Here is a 20,740-nt window from a genome sequence, read left to right on the forward strand (position 1 = left end):
GGACTAACAGGTACCAAAGGTAAAGAGACTGGGGAGGAATGGGAGGGTAGGGAGGGATAAAGGCGGGGAAGAAGAAAGGGGGGGGGTATTATGATTAGCGTGTATAATGTGGGGGGTGGGGGAAAGGGGAGGGCTTTGCAACACAGAGTAGACAAGTAGTGATTCTACAACATCTTACTATGCCGATGTACAGTGACTGTAATCGGGTTTGTGGGGGGGACTAGGGGTAGGGGAGAGCCTAGTAAACATAATGTTCTTCATGTAATTGTAGATCAATGATAACAAAATAACAAAATAAAAAATAAAATAAAGTAGCCACACAATTAGTTGGAAGTGAAAAGTGTTTTTGCTAGTATAGTATTAACTAAAATAAAACACTGTTCAAGGACACTCACAGCACAGTAAACTAGCAACCACTACTGCTTAAAGTAGTTTAACAGTCTAAATGCTTATATTCATTTCCATTATGCTAATTTTATAAAATTAGCTACTCTAATTCAGGAAACCACAAACCAATACTACAGAGCCTTTATGAAATATTAGGAAGCTGGATTCTACCACTCACCTGCCTTCCCTTTAGTTTGCAGAATTTACATAGAGATCGAATAGGGGACTACTGCTTCAGTTGATTACATAATTATATTTCTTAAACAATGTTATTTGATAGACTAGACCAAACTGAAGATTTATTTTGTCTACTAATTTATTTTTTTCCTAAAAGACAGTCATGGATCTTCCCAAGTTCTGTAGAAAATATACCATTTTTTAGTTATACAGAACAAGAAGAACCAATTAAAAACAAAAAGTTCCAATTGTTCATTGCGCAGGATGTTTAAACAAAGTCCTAAAATTTGTCCTCACATTTAAGTGTTTTGGGGAAAAAAATCCTCGTAAGTTTTAAAATACACAACTTATATTGCTGTTAAGGCATACTATACTGAGGAAACTTTCATAAGTGTGACTATAATAGTATTTTTCCTGATACTGTTCCTTATAACATGGTAATTTTTTCTCATGTAATTACTGTAGTATGTTCTGCAAGAGAACCTAAAAATGTTAAGTAAAATTTTATGAAGTTCCCACATTCTTATTTATAGTACTTGAGGTAACTGTATTTGTTAAAGACACAAACATTTATCCATGAATAAATGCAGATGACACAATACTGCTTTAAAAAACCTCACTAACAAATAGTTAAGAAAAGAATTGTATCTGTTCAGTTACTAAATCATTACTAATGAAAATTACCACAAATGTTCACAGAACCAACTGTACAAAACTTGAGATCAGCAGGAATTTTTCACTAATTACCTTGCTATTTACCTCATCCCTCTAAGTATCTCTAAAGACACCAAACAACCACACTCAGTCACCCACCTTAAATTCACACTAGTTCTTTTCATATGTTAAGGTCATCTTTTTTAGGAGAGAAGGTTTCTGTGGAGTAAAAGGTTGGCTCTTATGGCTCACACACCTCAACAAACAAAAAGCAAATAATCCAATTAAAAAATGGGCAGAGGAGATGGAACAGACAATTCTCTAAAGGAAGAAACTCAGATGGCCTAAAGACACATGAAAAGATGCTCCACATCTCTTGGTCATCAGAGAAATGAAAATTAAAACCACAATGAAGTATCACCTCACACCAGTAAGGATCGCCATCATTGAAAAGACAAACAACAAATGTTGGCGGAGGTTGTGGAGAAAGGGGAACCCTCCTACACTGCTACTGGGAATGTAAATTAGTTCAACCATTGTGGAAAGCAGGTATGGAGAGGGTTCCTCAAAATGCTCAAAATAGAAATACCATTTGACCCAGGAATTCCACTTCTAGGAATTTACCCTAAGGATGGCAGCACTCCAGTTTGAAAAAGACAGATGCACCACCCTATGTTTATCGCTGCACTATTTACAATAGCCAAGATATGGAAGCAACCTAAATGTCCATCAGTAGATGAATGGATAAAGAAGATGTGGTACACATACACAATGGAATATTACTCAGCCATATGAAAAGAAAACAGATCCTACTATTTGCAACAACGTGGATGGAGCTAGAGAGTATTATGCTCAGTGAAAATAAGCCAGGCAGAGAAAGACAAGTAACAAATGATTTCACTCATATGTGGAGTATAAGAACCAAAGGAAAACTGAAGGAACAAAACAGCAGAATCACAGAACCCAGGAATAGACTAATAGTTACCAAAGGGAAAGGGACTGAGGAGGATGGGTGGGAAGGGAGGGATAAGGGTGGGGGAAAAAGAAAGGGGGAATTACAATTAGCATGTATAGTGTCTGGGGGGGGGGGCACAGGGGAGGGCTGTGCCACACAGAGAAGACAAATAGGATTTTTACAGCATCTTACTACGCAGATGGACAGTGACTGTGAAGGGGGTATGTGGGGGGGGGGGGACTTGGTGAATGGCGGAGCCTAGGAAACATAATGTTCTTCATGTAATTGTAGATTAATGATACCAAAAAAATTGGCCCCCTAACTTCAATAATTTTGCACGCATATACTATACACACAATCCAGGTTCTGAGTGGGTCTTTTGACCATCTCAACCGTGCCTTCAACTGTGTAAATGCACTGATCTCACTCTAATAGCCAAACCATATTACTCCACATTGCCCCCTAGGCTCTACAAGATATATCAGTTTAAAAAGGGACACCCTTTGAACTGTCAACCTCGAGAAATGTCAGTCACTATCAGCTCCACTCGGCAGTTCTTAAGTAGATACTGTATTACCAAAATTTGACCTAATAAGTAAGAGCTGACTTAATTAAATATTGCAACTTAAACTGATTAAGAGCTGATGAGAAAAAATATTGTAAATTGGTAGGTTTGGAATTCAATCACCCAACAACATAGTTCAAAAGTTTCTGTAGAAGCTTTCTGTAAGATGCAAATTGTTCCATTTTTAGGCAGTCATTAAGCAGGGGCTCAAATACAAAATACATATTAAAAATGCCCTCTTTTCGTGTAATTTAAGGGGAAACAGCATGACATTGGGGCCATGGTTCACTAGAGGAACGGAATTAATTTCTTCATTTTTAAAAACGCTGGATCAGATGAAGTAATCTTACGCAGAGTCACATTATTTATCATTACAAACTTATTCTAAATTGCTGACACTAGTTAATTTGGTGAGAATAAAGTTTCTGCTCTTGGTCCTTATGCTAAAAAGAAAAAGTCATATTTGGGCTTCTTCAGGATTAGTAGGGGAGGGCGAGACCAGTGAGGATGAAGAGAACACACACCCCTTCTCTTTGGAAGTGGACCTCCTCACATGAAGCAAAACTTCTAAGAGCAGCTACAAAAATCACTCAAATTTTCAAATGACCCTCACCTTACACAGCCACTCTTGACCAAAAAAAAGCCCTACGTTATTCCGTATTCAAATTCTAGTATACTCACACTAATAAGGGGGAAACTGAACAGGATGAAAACTGGGGGGTGGGGATGGCGGGGACTGAAAAGGGATTAAAGTCCAGAATAACTACGAGACAGTCTGGAGTTATGTCAAAACCACAAGGTTTTGTCCTAAAGAATGGTTTTGTTTCCACTGTATTTCTAATCTGCAGGTATTTTAATCTGCACGTCTTAAAACAGAGACCCCTGAGGAGAGCAGCTTGAGGATTGAAAGAAAAGGAGGCAGGCAGGTTAGGTAAGAAGAGAGCCTTTGTGCAGTGCGTTAGAATGTGCAAGGCAGGGGGATGCTGGCTTCACCTTGGGGAAGCATTCGAGGGCTTCACGCGCGCACAGGCAGAATTGCTCGGCTTAAGCAGCTCGTATGCATGGCCACAATGCACACCTAGGAAAGGCACAACCTAGGATAGGAACGACCACCCACCAACTGTGCAGATGTGGCCAAGACCCTTTCAACCAGTTCTATTGTCTGGGGTACTCGATGGAAATGCCTCAGGCGCGAGATCAAGCGAGGCTGCCACGAGATCAGAGACACTACCGGGTACAAGGAAGGAGAGAAACGGACAATGGCCGTCCGGGCTCCCTGCCCGGGGACCCTTCCTCGCGGGGCCGCGCCATGCCCCGTGTGGGAGGCCGAATGCAGGCGGTCCTCTCCTCGCGGCTGGCGACGTCTCTGGCTGCGCAGCCCAGGGGAACCGAGACTTCCCCTCTGCCCCTCCCCCAGCGACAGCAGAGAAGACACGGAACTTGGGCTGCGAAGTGGAGGCCACAGACCATGTCACAGCCCGGGTGGGAGGCCCGAGGAGAAATTCGGTGGAGCCGCCAGGGCGCCAAAGCCTGGGCCGGTCGGGCTGCCAATCGGACGACACTTGGGTCCGGACCCGGGCCCGACCCCACTGGCGCACACGGGCCCCCGGCGCCTCCTGGGTCCTCAGTCCCAGGCCCTCTCGCATCCGCCAGTACCCGGCCTGTCGGGCCGCCCCGGACCCCTGCAACCGCCCCCCCTCGGGTAACAGCTCCTCTCCCGAGCCGAGCCTCGGACGCTCCCGCGAGCCCGGGGCGCACCTCCGTCTTGGTGATCCGGTGCCGCCCCAGCTTCACCACGGCGAAATTGCCCTTGCCCAGCGTGCCCTCGATGTCGTAGAACCCCACCCAGACCGGCCCGCGCTGCAAGTGCTTCGGGACATCCGCCATGATCATGCTGGGCCCTCTGCTAGACACGGCGGGCTGGAGCGCGCGCGGGCGGCGGGCGGGCGAGCGGCTCTGGTGGCGGCCGCTCAGCTCGCGCCGCCGCCGACGCGCACCGACGTCAGGGGCCCGGGCGGGGGCGGGGCTGGCGCGGGCCTCCGCTGGTCACCATGGCGACCGGAGCTGCGCCGCGTCGGTGGCTGGAGGGGGGAACGGGCGGGGCCCGGACGCGCGTTCTTTCCGGGCTCAGGCGCCCTGGGCTCTTGCCGCCGTCTCGCGGCCCGCCAGAGTCCCTCGGCTCCCAGCCGAAGCGCAGGGGCAAGTCCTGGTGGCGGAGCGGAGGGGTGCAGCGGCCAGGACGGCCCTGCAGCCTCCATTCTCCCAGGCATCCATTGACCGCCCTGGCACCTTCCCGCCAAAACCTCCGGCCGGTGGCTACGTGCGCCTGTGTTGGCACCCGCAGGGACAGTGCCTCGCTCACAGGCTCCCCTGTATCTGTTTTTCGTGTTTGTGCATCAATCCCTCCACATTTTGATGTCTCTGAGGAATCAACCTGACAGCAGCACGGTCTCTTAGAGACTCACAGAGCTCAGCGTTGAAGATGGAGGTCACTTAATCTAGGGATTTGGAGCGTCAGATGGGCTTCGCAACCTCGAGCCCCTTAAATTGTACGAAAATTTTTGCTTATTTGAGCTTGTCTCTGGTGAGATGGGACTATAGCTTTTATAAGATTCCCAAATGTTTTGGAGACCCTGAAAAGGTTAAGAAATATGCATCTAATCCAATTTCTGTTTGGATGAGGAGTCAGTTCCCCAATGAAGGGAATTGCTGAGGTCACACAGGTTATGCTAGTTAGGATTGCAAATCAGACACCAGTCTTCCTTATGGTGACCCAAAGAAACAGGTACAATGTTATTTCGAATTTTGAATAACATTGCATGCCTGCAGATCTTGGCTTCTAAATGCCAGTCTCCACTTCTCTAGGGATAAAGTGGCTGATTCCAGGGCAGAGAGAAGGAAAGCATAAAATGCCCTTGAAAAACCTTGTGTCAGAAAGCAATATTCTCAAAAAAGATGAGGACATGTCAAAAGGAAATAGGAGCCCACTTGAAGGTACCTGCACTTACCAAATCTGGGACAATTCGAGCATCATTAATGCATAATGACAGAAATGGATTATAACGCAATGAATTTAAAAACAAGAATTCACAAGGGCATACTTATTCTGAAAAAGTTAAGTAAATAAATATAAAGAGGGAAGAAATGACAGTTCTGGACAGTGGAATACCAATTGATACACCAGAGGAAATTATGACATCACCATTTTGCAACGTACTTGTATATTAGATAATAACATTTAATGTGAAGCCTATTGAATTTTGTAATTGTGTTGTGGTTATGAGAGAAAGTATCCTTCTGAAGGGTACACACTGAAGTGTGTAAGTGTGGATAAAAGGTATTGATATATGCAACTTATTCTCAAATGGTTTAGCAAAGATAGATGAGGCAAATATGGAAAAATGTTAAATCAATACATCAAGGTAAAGGGTATATAGTAGTTTACTGTGCTGATCTTGCAACCTTTCTGTAGTTTTAATTTTTTAAATGGAAACTAATATGTGCATATGCATATATTTTATTTTGACATTTATTTTATGTCATACTCTGTATGGTCAACTGGCTCTGGGGTCCTGCACTTGCTCACTGTGCTTCTGCCCCTCACTCTCCTCAAGCAATACCTTACCTCCTTTGAGTTATGTAACCTGCAACAGTGAGAAGGGGAGTGGGGGAGGCTATAAGACTGATGAGATTTCTGGATTGATGGGAATAATATATAAGCATGCATCTAACTCTACCAGGAGCCCTCATATGTACCTCATTTAAAATATAATTCCCATATACATTTTTCCAGTTAGATTAATGTATTTTAATTGCTCTGCAGGTAGGTTCCTTTGGGAATCTGATGAAAAAGTACCTACTCAAGAATGAGAAAATGCAAATAGAGACCCACTAAAGTTAACAACATCTTTTTTTTTTTAGATAATTATTTTTTATTGAAGGGTAGTTGACACACAGTATTACATTAGTTTCAGGAGTACAACACAGTGATAGAACATTTGTATACATGATAATTCTAGGTACCAGCTATCACCATACCAAGTTGTTACAATATTTTGACTGTATTCCTTATCCTATACATTACATCCCGGTTACTTATTTATTTTACAATTGGAGGTGTGTACTTTTCTTTTTTTTTTTTCTTTTTGAGGGCATCTCTCCTATTTTTTTGGATCAAATGGTTGTTAACAACAATAAAATTCTGTATAGGGGACTCAATGCTCATTGTATAATCATTAATCCACCCCAAGCCTAATTTTCGTCAGTCTCCAATCTTCTGAAGCATAACGAACAAGTTCTTACATGGAGAACAAATTCTTACATAGTGAATAAGTTACATGGTGAATAGTACAAGGGCAGTCATCACAGAAACTTTCGGTTTTGATCATGCATTATGAACTATAAACAGTTCATATATGAATATTCGTTTGATTTTTATACTTGATTTATATGTGGATACCACATTTCTCTCTTTATTATTATTATTTTTAATAAAATGCTGAAGTGGTAGGTAGATGCAAGATAAAGATAGAAAACATAGTTTAGTGTTGTAAGAGAACAAATTTAGATGATCAGGTGTGTGCCTGTAGACTATGTGTTAATCCAAGCTAGACAAGGGCAATAAAACATCCACAGATGCAGCAGATTTCCCTCAGAACAGGGGGGGGCGGGGGAGGTTCTAAGCCTCACCTCTGTTGATCCCCAATTTCTCACCTGATGGCCCCCCTGTGACTGTGCCTGTCTTAGGTTGTTCCTCCCTTGAGGAATCTTACCCGTCTCTGGCTAACCAGTCATCTTCCGGGGCCATACAGGGAAATGTAAAGTGGATAAGTGAGAGAGAAGCCTTATTGTTTGAAAAGGTTAATTTTTTACTTCTTTGCATATTTATGCCCTGTGGCTTCTATGCCCAGCATTTGTCTTGAGATATCTTTACCACTTGGAAGAATTATGATACACGGTAAATTCGATATGAGGCACGAATTCTATTTATGGGTTGTAATTAGGAAGGAAGAAGAAAAGCTATAGAAGTAGCAGGCGGAAGAAAACATGGGAAGATTGATTATTTCTTTGACATATCTTCTTGTATAGTAACTTCAGCATGTATAGGTTTTAAACTACTAATTAAATTGCACACACACATTAACATAATAGGAATACAGTTACATAACCAAAGCATACTTATAATTACCAGCCATCTCCAGTGAAACCAAGAAAACCAGTTAGGCACCTTAGGCATTTGTGAAAACTTATCTATGATATGGTGGATATTGTCCAACTGAACTTGAACAGTCTGAGAGAAATCAGACAAATTAGAACACCCCATTCCTGGGGACTGTTCACATCCCATATGTTCTTTTAACAGTAAATAGTCTGTAGTTGTAAGATTTTGGAGCACTACAATTTGCACTTCTCCTAATTCTTGGTTGAGTTCCAACAGTGTAGATCCAGTCAAATTTGTTGTTTTACTGTGTGCACAGGCCAGCTTAGATATCTCCTTCTTCATTCCCATGGCAAGTCCAGGAACCAGTGGGATGAGTGCATCTACTCCTGTAGCAGCACGTGGATCTTTGTTGGGGTTTTTTGATGATCATCTTCTGGCATGAGTCTTCCAGAGAGTGGTGATGTTGGAAGTTCTTTTTCATATCGTATCTTAGTTCATTTTCGGGGTAGCCAAATTAGGCTTTGATCCTCTGTATAAGCAGAAACAAACCCTTTGCCTACACTTTTATATGCCCTTTATACTATTGTGTAGAACTCATGGGAGGTGACCACACAGGAACTGCTTTTTTTTTCCTTGTTATCTTAATCTACACTTACATGATGAATATTGTTTACTAGGCTCTCCCCTATATCAGGTCCCCCTATAAACCCCTTTACAGTCACTGTCCATCAGCATAGCAAAGTGTTGTAGAGTCACTACTTGTCTTCTCTGTGTTGTACAGCCCTGCCCTTTCTCCCACCCCCCATGCATGCTAATCTTAATACCACCCTTCTTCTTCAACCCCCTTATCCCTCCCTACCCACCCATCCTCCCCAGTCCCTTTCCCTTTGGTACCTGTTAGTCCATTCATGAGTTCTGTGATTCTGCTGCTGTTTGGTTCCTTCAGTTTCTCCATTGTTCTTATACTCCACAGATGAGTGAAATCATTTGGTATTTCTCTTTCTCCGCTTGGATTATTTCGCTGAGCACAATACCCTCCAGCTCCATCCCTGTTGCTGCAAATGGTAGGATTTGCCCTTTTCTTATGGCTGAGTAGTATTCCATTGTGTATATGTACCACATCTTCTTTATCCATTCATCTATGGATGGACATTTAGGTTGCTTCCAATTCTTGGCTATTGTAAATAGTGCTGCGATAATCATAGGGGTGCATCTGTCGTTCTCAAACTTGATTGCTGCATTCTTAGGGTAAATTCCTAGGAGTGGAATTCCTGGGTCAAATGGTAGGTCTGTTTTGAGCATTTTGATGTACCTCCATACTGCTTTCCACAATGGTTGAACTTATTTACATTCCCACCAGCAGTGTAGGAGGGTTCCCCTTTCTCCACAGCCTCGCCAACATTTGTTGTTGTTTGTCTCTTGGATGGCAGCCATCCTTACTGGTGTGAGGTGATACCTCATTGTGGTTTTAATTTGCATTTCTCTGATAATTAGCGATGTGGAGCATCTTTTCATGTGTCTGTTGGCCATCTGTATTTCTTTTTTAGAGAACTGTCTGTTCAGTTCCTCTGCCCATTTTTTAATTGGGTTATTTGTTTTTTGTTTGTTGAGGCGTTTGAGCTCTTTATATATATTCTGGACGTCAAGCCTTTATCGGATCTGTCATTTTCAAATATATTCTCCCATACTGTAGGGTTCCTTTCTGTTCTATTGATGGTGTCTTTTGCTGTACAGAAGCTTTTCAGCTTAATATACTCCCACTTGTTCATTTTTGCTGTTGTTTTCCTTGCCCGGGGAGATATGTTCAAGAAGAGGTCACTCATGTTTATGTCTAAGAGGTTTTTGCCTATGTTTTTTTCCAAGAGCTTAATGGTTTCATGACTTACATTCAGGCCTTTGATCCATTTTGAGTTTACTTTTGTATATGGGGTTAGGCAATGATCCAGTTTCATTCTCCTACATGTAGCTGTCCAGTTTTGCCAGCACCATCAGTTGAAGAGACTGTCATTTCGCCATTGTATGTCGATGGCTCCTTTATCAAATATTAATTGACCATATATGTCTGGGTTAATGTCTGGATTCTCTAGTCTGTTCCATTGGTCTGTGGCTATGTTCTTGTGTCAGTACCAAATTGTGTTGATTACTATGGCTTTAGAGTAGAGCTTGAAGTTGGGGAGTGAGATCCCCCCTACTTTATTCTTCTTTCTCAGGATTGCTTTGGCTATTCGGGGTCTTTGGTGTTTCCACATGAATTTTTGAACTATTTGTTCCAGTTCATTGAAGAATGTTGCTGGTAGTTTCATAGGGATTGCATCAAGTCTGTATATTGCTTTGGGCAGGATGGCCATTTTGACGATATTAATTCTTCCTAGCCACGAGCATGGGATGAGTTTCCATCTGTTAGTGTCCCCTTTAATTTCTCTTAAGAGTGACTTGTAGTTTTCAGAGTATTAAGTCTTTCACTTCTTTGGTTAGGTTTATTCCTAGGTATTTTATTTTTTTTGATGCAATTGTGAATGGAGTTGTCTTCCTGATTTCTCTTTCTATTAGTTTATTGTTAGTGTATAGGAAAGCCACAGATTTCTGTGTGTTGATTTTTGTATCCTGCAACTTTGCTGTATTCCGATATCAGTTCTAGTAGTTTTGGGGTGGAGTCTTTAGGGTTTTTTATGTATAGTATCATGTCATCTGCAAATAGTGACAGTTTAACTTCTTCTTTACCAATCTGGATTCCTTTTATTTCTTTGTTTGGTCTAATTGCCATGGCTAGGACCTCCAGTACTATGTTAAATAACAGTGGGGAGAGTGGGCATCCCTGTCTAGTTCCCGATCTCAGAGGAAAAGCTCTCAGCTTCTCGCTGTTCAGTATGATGTTGGCTGTGGGTTTATCATAGATGGCCTTTATTATGTTGAGGTACTTGCACTCTATTCCCATTTTGCTGAGAGTTTTTATCATGAATGGATGTTGAACTTTGTCAAATGCTTTTTCAGCATCTATGGAGATGATCATGTGATTTTTGTCTTTCTTTTTGTTGATGCGGTGGATGATGTTGATGGACTTTTGAATGTTGTACCATCCTTGCATCCCTGGGATGAATCCCACTTGGTCATGGTGTACGATCCTTTTGATGTATTTTTGAATTCGGTTTGCTAATATTTTGTTGAGTATTTTTGCATCTACGTTCATCAGGGATATTGGTCTGTAGTTTTCTTTTTTGGTGGGGTCTTTGGCTGGTTTTGGTATTAGGGTGATGTTGGCTTCATAGAATGAGTTTGGGAGTATTCCCTCCTCTTCCATTTTTTTGGAAAACTTTAAGGAGAATGGGTATTATGTCTTCCCTGTATGTCTGATAAAATTCTGAGGTGAATCCATCTGGCCCGGGGGGTTTGTTCTTTGGTAGTTTTTTGATTACCGCTTCAATTTCGTTGCTGGTAATTGGTCTGTTTAGATTTTCTGTTTCTTTCTGGGTCAGTCTTGGAAGGTTGTATTTTTCTAGGAAGTTGTCCATTTCTCCTAGGTTTCCAAGCTTGTTAGCATATAGGTTTTCATAGTACTCACTAATAATTCTTTGTACTTCTGTGGGGTCTGTCGTGATTTGTTCTTTCTCGTTTCTGATACTGTTGATTTGTGTTGACTCTCTTTTCCTCTTAATAAGTCTGGCTAGAGGCTTATCTATTTTGTTTATTTTCTCGAAGAACCAGCTCTTGGTTTCATTGATTTTTGCTATTGTTTTATTCTTCTCAATTTTATTTATTTCTTCTCTGATCTTTATTATGTCCCTCCTTCTGCTGACCTTAGGCCTCATTTGTTCTTCTTTTTCCAATTTCGATAATTGTGATGTTAGACCTTTTATTTGGGATTGTTCTTCCTTTTTTAAATATGCCTGGATTGCTATATACTTTCCTCTTAAGACTGCTTTTGCTGTGTCCCACAGTAGTTGGGGCTTAGTGTTGCTGTTGTCGTTTGTTTCCATATATTGCTGGATCTCCATTTTGATTTGGTCATTGATCCATTGATTATTTAGGAGCGTGTTCTTAAGCCTCCATGTGTTTGTGAGCCTTTTTGCTTTCTTTGTACAGTTTATTTCTAGTTTTATGCCTTTGTAGTCTGAAAAGTTGTTTGGTAGGATTTCAATCTTTAGGAATTTACTGATGCTCTTTTTGTGGCCTAGTATGTGGTCTATTCTGGAGAATGTTCCATGTGCACTTGAGAAGAATGTGTATCCTGTTGCTTTTGGATGTAGACTTCTGTAGATGTCTATTAGATCCATCTGTTCTATTGTGTTGTTCAGTGCCTGTGTGTCCTTACTTATTTTCTGTCTGGTGGATCTGTCCTTTGGAGTGATTGGTGTGTTGAAGTCTCCTATAATGAATGCATTGCATTCTATTTCCTCCTTTAGTTCTGTTGGTATTTGTTGCAGGTATGTTGGTGCTCCTGTATTGGGTGCATATATGTTTATAATGGTTATATCCTCTTGTTGGACTGAGCCCTTTATCATTATGTAATGTCCTTCTTTGTCTTTTGTTACTTTCTTTATTTTGAAGTCTGTTTTTTCTCATACCAGAATTGCAACACCTGCTTTCTTCTCTCTGTTGTTTGCATGAAATATCTTTTTCCATCCCTTAACTTTAAGTCTGTGCATGTCTTTGGGTTTGAGGTGAGTCTCTTGTAAGCAGCATATGGATGGATCTTGCTTTTTTACCCATTCTATTACTCTGTGTCTTTTGCTAGGTGCATTCAGTCCATTTACATTTAGGGTGATTATTGAGAGGTATGAACTTATTGCCATTGCAGGCTGTAAGTTTGTGGTTACCGAAGGTTCTGGGTTAGCTTCTTTACTATCTTACTGTCTAACCTAACTCGCTTGTTGAGCTGTTATAAACGCAGTCTGATGATTCTTTATTTCTCTCCCTTCTTATTCCTCCTCCTCCCTTCTTCATATGTTGAGTGTTCTGTTCTGTGCTCTTTTCAGGAGTGCTCCCATCTAGAGTAGTCCCTGTAGGATTCCCTGTAAAGGTGGTTTGTGGGAGGCAAATTCCCTCAACTTTTGCTTGTCTTGGAATTGTTTAACCCCTCCTTCATATTTAAATGATATTCATGCTGGATACAGTAGTCTTGGTTCGAGGCCCTTCTGTTACATTGCATTAAGTATATCATGCCATTATCTTCTGGCCTGTAGGGTTTCTGTTGAGAAGTCTGATGATACCCTGATGGGTTTTCCTCTGTAGGTAACCTTTTATTTCTCTCTGGCTGCCTTTAATACTTTGTCCTTGTCTTTGATCTTTGCCATTTTATTTATTATGTGTCTTGGTGTTGCCCTCCCTGGATCCCTTGTCATGGGAGTTCTGTGTACCTCTGTGGTCTGAGAGGCCATTTCTTCCCCTAGTTTGGGGAAGTTTTCGGCAATTATTTCTTCAAAGACACTTTCTATCCCTTTTTTCTCTCTCTTCTTCTTCTGGTACCCCTATAATGCGAATATTGTTCCTTTTCGGTTGGTCACTCAGCTCTCTTAGAATTCTTTCATTCCTGGAGATCCTTTCAGCTTTTTCTGCATCAGCTTCTCTGCGTTCCTGTTCTCTTTTTTCTAGTTCATTAAAGGTCTCTTGCTTCTCATCCATTGTGTTTTGAAGTCCTTCCAGAGCTAGTTTTGTTTCTGTATTCTCCTTCCTTAGTTCTTGCATATTTCTCTGCAAGTCCATCAGCATGGTTATGACTTTTGTTTTGAATTATTTTTCAGGAAGACTGGCTAAATCTATCTCCCCAGTTTCCTTCTCAGGGGAAGATGTAGCAGATGCCGAAGCTGTCTGGGTTAGTCTTGTTTGGATCATACTTTTTTGCCTTTTCATGTTGACAGGTGCTATTGACTGTCAGCTGGGAGGGCCAAACTTTTCACTTGCTACTGGCCTTTCTTTACTGGGACAACTGCGACCCCTAGTGGCTTGTGTTGGGTAATTGCGTGTAGACTGGGTCTTTGTGTCTTCCCCGGCCGATATGGAGAAAACGACCCTTTCTGAGGGGGCGGGGCCTGCCTTAGGCTGCTTCCCTGCTTTCGCAGTGCCCGGAGGGTTAATGGATGGGGGCGTTGTTTGGCTGTTTACCTCCGTGAGGGTTCTCAGAGCTGTTGACCACGGGGTTAGTGCACCCGGTTTTCCCTGTAATTTCCAGCCACTGGACTGTGACCTTTGTTGTTTCCATCCAGCTGTTATGTCCCTGTCCCTTTAAGACTTTCAAAAAGCACTTGCTTTTCTTTGTCACAGGGGCATCAGCTTCGGAACCCGCTCAGAGACCTTGCTGCCCTATTTCCCTAGTTTCCAGCCCTCCATGCATGCACTGTGTCTGCGCTCTGGTGCAGGTGGCTGGGGCTGGGTGTTTAGCAGTCCTGGGCTCCCTCTCCCTCCCGCCAGGAGCTGGGGGGAGGTGTGCTCGGGTCCTGCTGGGCCGGGGCTTGTATCTTACCCCTTTCACCAAGCGCTGGGCTCTCGCATGAGCGGATGTATTCTGGCTGTTGTCCTGTGTCTTCTGGTCTCTCTTTTAGGATTAGTTGTATTTATTCTTTTTTCAAAAATATGTATGTTTTTGGGAGGAGATTCCCACTGTCCTACTCATGCCGCCATGTTGGCTCCACCCCTCTAACAACATCTTTTAAACTACACTTTTTGTTGTAGTTGAAGTTAACTCTCATTTCTGTCAGCTTATTTTAATCAGATCACTGGCCAACTACCTCCTTGCACAATGTGGGAATAAGGCTTGATTTGGGACGGGAAAGAAGAGAAAGAGATGGCTGGGGTACCAAAAGGTTTTTGGCGGGTCAGAATTCCGTGTGAGTTCCGCTGAGTCTACAGGTTAGAGAAAGAAAGGCCAAGGATGGGGGAGAAGTAGGAGGGGCTGTGCCAAAAGCAAACCTTACCTACTTGGAAATGCAGCACGTGTGCCCCTGAAAATTACTGGTAGGTGGTAAATGTAACCCTGAAGAAATACCTGTCGACTAAAATTATTGCGAGCTTGGAAATGGTGAATGGGCTCGGGTTCCCCTTTCCAAGAGATCCGCTTCTCCTTCTCCAGTTCCAATCCTGTATGTGTCTTACGTGCTCTTGCTTCAGTAAAATGATAGCTATATACATTTTAGCAATTATTTATAGTATTAAACTCTGGCTTTCCTCTCCTCTTCCTCTCTGTTTTTTCTTCTCTCTCCTTTTTCTTTCTTCCTAGGCACACACACACACATGCACACACACACACATACACACCACTACTATCACCACTGGCACGCCCCTCAGGAAAAAGAATAAAAGATAAGAGGGAGAAAGAGAAGATAAGAGAGGCTTCATACAATTCCCATCTTTTCCATCTCCAGTTTTAGGTTCAGTGAGGTAGAGCAATTCAGTCACCTTCCTATTTCCTTGACTTTTAAAATGTAACATGCCCACCTGATGCTGAGTCCTCTGTATTTGCCATTGAATGTGTTTAAAATGTTAAGATAACACTTCATAAGGCCAAAGGACATACATGAACAAAGAATGAGAAAGACGATGAGAGTCCGATGAAAGAATTAGTTATATAACATTCTTAGTTTAGAATAAAATGGACTTAGAATGAAAATTCAGAATGAGGGGAGTTAGCAAAGAGGTGATAAAAGAGTAATTTGAAATGTGAGGGAAAAAACTTCATGATCACATGTACATATTTTGCTGAAGCAGATAGCCCATGAACTTGAAAAGCAAGATATATACCATGTTCCCTTGATCATGAGGAACTTCTGCATTTTTACCCTTTTATCACTTCAGGAATGAATGAAAGTCAATATGCCTGTAACCTCAGGCCTGAATTTAGATTGAGTTCAAATTAAAGACTGGTGAAATCATGATTAAATAACTTTGCTTAGAAAATATAGATTATAAAGCTAGAATGAATCCCTTGCTTTTCATGTTACAAACAGCAGGAAGCACATGAGAAAATGCAAATCACTGCCCTATGCCAATTACAAGAGCTGCTTATTATTATAAAAGACAGGCATTTCTGAAATATGCTTCAGTCTGTCAGGTTTTTGAACACGTGGGCACCACTATGTTGAAGGTACTATTATGGAAATAAACTGGATGATCAATGTTATTTAAAGAAAACTTTATTTGGCTCTTTTGATGGATGGGTTACCATGGTCCAGTTTTAATTTTTTAAGTTTAGTTTTAGCTGTGATGGATCTTCTCCAAATGAAGAATGTGTGATTCTCTCTGAACTTTGAAAATCATCTCAAAATTTTTGTGGCATCTCAGATGAGAGACTTTCTTAGGATCTTAAATGAAAGGGATCTTAGAGAGCATCATATGAGCCTATCTTCCCATGTCAGTAAAGGAATCTATAGAAAGTTGACAGATGGCATCAAGCCCTGGTTTACTGCTTCCTGCCTCAGTACATGTCTCACATGTAATCTATGTGAGACAGTTCATATCTGTTCATATCATAGAAAAACTTCCTCATATTGGCTTCCTGGCTGCTACTTTCTGACTTCTGTCCACAGTTTTAGTTCTTTTCCCTGGCACAGGATATTGCAAACAGACACTCATCTGTTATTGTATTCTTTCTCTAGTTCTCCAGGCAAAACATTCCAAAGTTCACTGTCTGGCTGATTATGCTTCTAGCCCTCAACCCTCTCTTCTGCTTCTATGGACTCTGATTTGTCAATGTCTCTCTTAAAATATTGTTCCCACTAGTGAATGAAGTAGCTTAGGTGTAGTCTAAGCAGTGTAGAACACTGGCCAGTAACCAGTTTCTCCTTTATCTAGGCGGTCTATTTTACAAATTCACACCAAAATTATGCTAGTTTCCTTTTCAGCAGCCATAATCCACAGGTAAGATTATGCCAACTAAATTCTTGGTCTTTTAAAGTACAATTATTGTTACCATTTTCTTGGGAAATTGATTTAAAAAAAATAGAAATTCTGATGGTTAAAAATGCCATCTTGTTGATTTTGCTCATAGTTCCAGATAACCCATTTTCCCATCTATCATATTACCCAATGTTAGTTATCTGAGCCATCCTCAGATTTCAGCACGCCTTCTATATCTTTATTGCATTAATTATTCTTTGTATCAACACCCCTATTACAATTGTGTGGCTCATAGTGGGCTCAGGATTGGTATATAGTACACTGGTAAATAGGGCAAAGGCTGGGCCAGCATGTTAGAGTTTGTCACTAGACATCTTCCAGTTTGGATTGCAATAATTCACTGGTCATGAGTCATTGGATTTGGTTTTTCATGCAACCATGGGTTCCAGGGAGATTCTATGTGCTACTGTGATGAGATTTTAAATAGGATCCTCAACATTCTAAATACAGGCCTGTCAAAGTGTAAACTGCTGAACTCTGTTTCTTTTCTTTTAGTTCATTCCTTTCCATTATTGGAATTCTTTTACTAATTCTCCCTAACGCTAATAGGGCACAGATTTCTTTGAGAGTAAGAATCATGTCTTAGTCATTTTTGATATTCCGAAACTTTTTAGCAGAATTCAGCAAATGCAGTTTAGTTTGACTTATATTGCATTTATGTGCTAGGTTCCCTGGTAGACCCCTGGGAATGCAAAGATACATAAAGCACTGTCTCTGCCCTTGAGAATTTTTGAGTCTAGAGTGGAGGAATGCTAAAATCTGACTGCTTAGGTGTGAATTCTGGCTCTACTACTTACTAGCTGGTGACCTTTGGGAAAATTGCTTGACCTTTCTCCGATTTAGTTTCTCATCTGTTTACGTAGTGCTAATCATAGCACCTACCTCAGAGAATTAATGTGAGGAGAGTACAAACATAAACTAATACCTATAATTTAAAGTCGTAATGGGCTAAGTATATTAGTTGCTGAATCACAGTGTTGTACACCTGACACCATTTGGTATGTATTTCAATATTTCAATAAAAAAATAGGCAAAAAAGGAATTATGTGAGGGACGTAAGACTAACAAAATGGCAACATACTTTCTGAGTTTGAAAAAGAAGCCAATAGAAAAAGTAAAGAAATGAGCATGAAAGCATCTGTTATGACGGGGAAGAGGCACAGAAAGAAGAGAAGGAGACCGGAAACATGACCACGTCATCTTTGAAAGTGAGATGCAAAATTAAACCAAGTGCCCTCGTATTTTCTACTTGCAACCAGAGAAAATCTATTTTCCATAAATACATCTGATTTAGGAAAGGGAGATAATGGTTTGGCTCTTCAATATTAAGGTAATTTCAGTTCTGAAACTAGTTCATCCTGCATGAATTTAAGCAGTATGCAATGAAATTGGTAATAATCTTCCCCAAATCAGCATCATCTTTTCATCATCTAACCCAGATTTAGGAATTAGGTTACTCTAATCATATGACACATTAGGACTTACCCTTCATTCACTTACCTTGTTTCTGAGGAGTCTTATTTTGAGACTCCCAGAGTTAATGAAACCTTCAATAGTTAGGCTTTAGAGGTATTATTTCATAGTCTCCAGTACAGTGATCATCTTTTCTTTACAGTCTTAGCTTTGGTCACTAGCTGACATAGTGTGTCTCAGGTTTCTCCACTCTGAGGTTATTTTTTCCCATGTCCATTCTGTTTCTTTTTTTAGGAAGAAAACAGTATGTGGAGCCTGGGCTAGGAGCGGGGAGTTAGATCCACTGCCATGATGGACGCTGAGGGTCTACATCACTTGGAAATCTTCTGCATAGGACATTTCTGTTCAACCCCATTCATAAACAATATGTATAGTATTTTATTTTTACTGGTGTGGGTGCCAGACAGTTGTGCCAGGCTTTTGGTGATGCTGCAGCACCGCGGTGTTTGGTGCTCAGGTCATGCCTGCCTGGCAGCGGTGAGCTCCTTCCACCGGCTCCTGTTCCCTCTGACATATTCCATCTTTGTGGGTCTTCGTTCTTGGTGTTACTTCCTTACTTTGTGATCCTTGAATAGTGTCCTGAGTCCTTTATTTATTGCCTCATTTTTAGTATCAGCCATTTCTTCAAAGATCCCTGGTTCCCTTCATTTGAGAATGGTATTAAAAATCTACATGTGCTCAGAGGAGAATGCAGGGAAATACATGCAACTCCTCCAACCTATGTATACATTCCTAAGCATAAAGATTTCTATGTGGAACTTTATGTATGCATATTAAGCTAAAGATGAGTTTATTCTGATGTCTCCATTATCATATGGATATTGTCACATACTCCTTGCTTTTCTGTAACTGCACTGCAATATGGAGAAACCTGGCTCTCATCAGCTGCCGTTTATTAAATTCAGTGATTGCCCCATTCCAGTTTACAGGTATAGTGGTTCCAGCATTCTTAGCTAATACCCCCTTTTGATTGAAGACAAATCAAAAACAGTGGAAACCAACAGATGTCTGAAATAAAAGGGTTTATTGAGACTTTACAGATGTTAGCCAGAAAAGGGATTCATTTCTGAGACAGGAAGTTTCTGGTTCACCAGCAGCCAGACCAGTGAGCAGAAACAACTTGTCTGCCAGACTCAAGAAACAGGGATCATTCATAAGGGGTCTGAGGGAAAGAAAGTTCTTTAAGTTTATACTGGTGTTAGATAAAGATGGTGGGCAAACGTGAAGTGAGAAAGTCCAGGGATAAGTGGATAGTCCGTAAGGAAGGACCCTGGATTGGTTGTCGATGATAGTCAGACATTGTTCATGCTCAAGAGGAATGCTGTGCTTCTAGGACCTTCTAGCTAACAGCTGAAATGATTTCACCCAGTCACATGGACTTTCTGGCTAGCTATGGCCCTGGCTATTGGATGAGCACCTTCCCTTGTCTCTTCCCCCGGTCCTGCAGCCCTTACGGCACTTAATTTTAGAACATCAGAATTTTTCCTTATCCTGAGAAGGAATTTTCTAAACTGGAGTCCACTGTTTATTTACATCATTAGTCTACATTGTCAAAGTTATTTAGGTAGGCATGTTTTGCCCCAACACTGACTGATTTTTTTTCATATATATTTTTTATTAAGGTAACATTGATATGCAGTCTTATGAAGGTTTCACATGAAAAACATGTGGTTACTAGATTCAAATATATTATCAAGTCCCCTCCCCACATACCCCATTACAGTCACTGTCCATCGGTGTAGTAAGATGCCACAGAGTCACTACTTGTCTTCTCTGTGCTACACTGTCTTCCCCGTGACACCCCCCACACATCATGTGTACCAATCATAATACTTCTCAATCTGCTTCTTCCTCCCTCCCCACCCACCCTCCCCTCACCCTCCCCTTTGGTCACCGCTCGTCCCTTCTTGGAGTCTGTGAGTCTGCTGCTGTTTTGTTCCATCAGTTTTGCTTTGTTGTTATACTCCACAAATGAGTGGTCATTTGGTTCTCTGCCTGACTTATTTCACTGAGCATAATGCCCTCGAGTAGTTCCATCCATGTTGTTGCAAATGGAAGGATTTTTTTCCTTCTTAGGGCTGAATAGTATTCCATTGTGTATATGTACCACATCTTCTTTATCCATTCATCTACTGATGGACACTTAGGTTGCTTCCATATCTTGGCTATTGTACAAAGGGCTATGATAAACATAGGGGTGCATATGTCTTTTTGAATCTGAGATCTTGTTTTCTTTGGATAAATTCCTAGGAGTGGAATTCCTGGGTCAACTGGTATTTGGTTTCATTCTCTTAAATGTAGCTGTCCAGTTTTGCCAACACCAGTTGTTGCACAGACTCCTTTAATGTATATTAATTGACCATAAATGCTTGGGTTTATATCTAGGCTGTCTTTTCTCTCCCATTGATTTATGGGTCTGTTGTTGTGCCAGTACCAAGTTGTCTTGATTACTGTTGCTTTTTAGTAGAGCTTAAAGTCAGGG

Source organism: Manis javanica, chromosome 9 (genome assembly GCF_040802235.1).
Source record: "Manis javanica isolate MJ-LG chromosome 9, MJ_LKY, whole genome shotgun sequence".
NCBI lineage: Eukaryota > Metazoa > Chordata > Mammalia > Pholidota > Manidae > Manis > Manis javanica.